Source organism: Merops nubicus, unplaced genomic scaffold (genome assembly GCF_000691845.1).
Source record: "Merops nubicus isolate BGI_N331 unplaced genomic scaffold, ASM69184v1 scaffold25894, whole genome shotgun sequence".
Lineage (NCBI taxonomy): Eukaryota > Metazoa > Chordata > Aves > Coraciiformes > Meropidae > Merops > Merops nubicus.
Genome location: NW_008603913.1, coordinates 861 through 2,323, shown reverse-complemented (window position 1 = coordinate 2,323; position 1,463 = coordinate 861).

The window sequence follows — 1,463 nt, the reverse complement described above, 5'->3', positions numbered from 1 at the left end:
CCCCAGCAGGGACCCCTTCCCCCTGCCCATCGCCACCCCCAGCCGAGCCCCCTCCAACGGATGCTGAGCCCCTTCCCAGCCCTGCGGCATTTCCTTCCTCCTCCAAAGCCCCAGGACGGGGAGGGGTCGGGGAGGGACGGGGCACCCTCCACCCCATGCACAGCCCCTGACGGCTCGTCCCTGTCCCTCGGATGCTCTTCCCGGACGCGGCGGGTTGCTGGGGCAGCAGGAAGGCCGGGAGGCCGACACGCTGCCCCGAGGTACCCCGCTGCCAGCCACCCGCACGCCGGTTCCTCAGGAAGCAGCCGTCGGGGAGAGCATCCTCTCACCTCCGCCACCCGGAAAGCCCGGCGCGGATCACAGCCTCCTCCATCCCACCGGGAACATGGGCTTCCCTCCCCGGTCTGAGCCTTGGGCAACGGCTTCTCGCTGGAACTGCCCTGCACAAGCAGGGAGAAGTCTCTCCGATGGGGCCACGGCAGAGCTGTCGGCCGCCGGGCTTGAGGCGGGGAGGACGCAGATGACATTTTTATGGCTCCCATTCAACCAAAAGCTCAGCCAGCTCTAAACACGTGCCCTAAACACATGCTCCCGGGTCAGACCTACCCTGACCCTGCGGAGACTTGCTCACTCTGAAACCTGTGGTCCCACCCAGAGTCCCCCTCGGGGAGCAATAAACAGATTTGGGATCATCCCTGAAGCTCAAAAAAGAGGGTGAGAGCTGGGAGGGAGCAAAGGGGCTTCCTCCTTCCTCAGGGGGCTGCTGGTGGCCAGATCCTTCCCCATGCTGCCTACTCCCAGGAGGAGGTGGATGGCATTATTACCCGAATTCAGTCAAGAGCCGTGGCCAAGTGTGAGCCAGGAGCTATTGCTGAAAAGAAACGCACAAAAGCATCCTCCTCCCCTTCCCCGCCTCGCTCCCCTCCTCGGGCTGGGCAGAGGCTGGATCCCGGCAGCGCAGGCAGCACCGGCCACCGTGTGGCTTGTTCCTCGGCTCAGAACAATGGGACGGCTGCGCCAAGGAGCAGCGTGCCCCGACAGGGTTCTCCCTCTGTCTGCACAGCCGGCAGGGTGGAGGGAACCCTCCGGGTCGCTGGGACACTGCGACATGGACAATTTGGGCAAGCAAGTGCAGGGGGGGCACCCATAGCTGGGATGCAGCCAGGGCAGCATCCCACCACCTCCTCTGGCCATGGAAGAGGGCTGGGGGGTCTGGGGACCCTCGGCCCGGGGTGCAGGTAGCGCAGCAGCTCCACGCCTCTGTGCCAGGAGATGTAATTGCCCCTCCATTGTGGGCTGCAGAGCAGCCTGCCCTGGGCAGGCGAGCAGGCACCGTGCCCGGCCGTCACACTCCTGCATCCCCCAGCAACCCAGCCCTGCTGTGTCCCTCTGCTGGGCCCTCACGGGTGGGTGTGCAGGGAAAGGAGAGCAAGGCAGAGCAGTGACTCCAGACCACGGGTCCA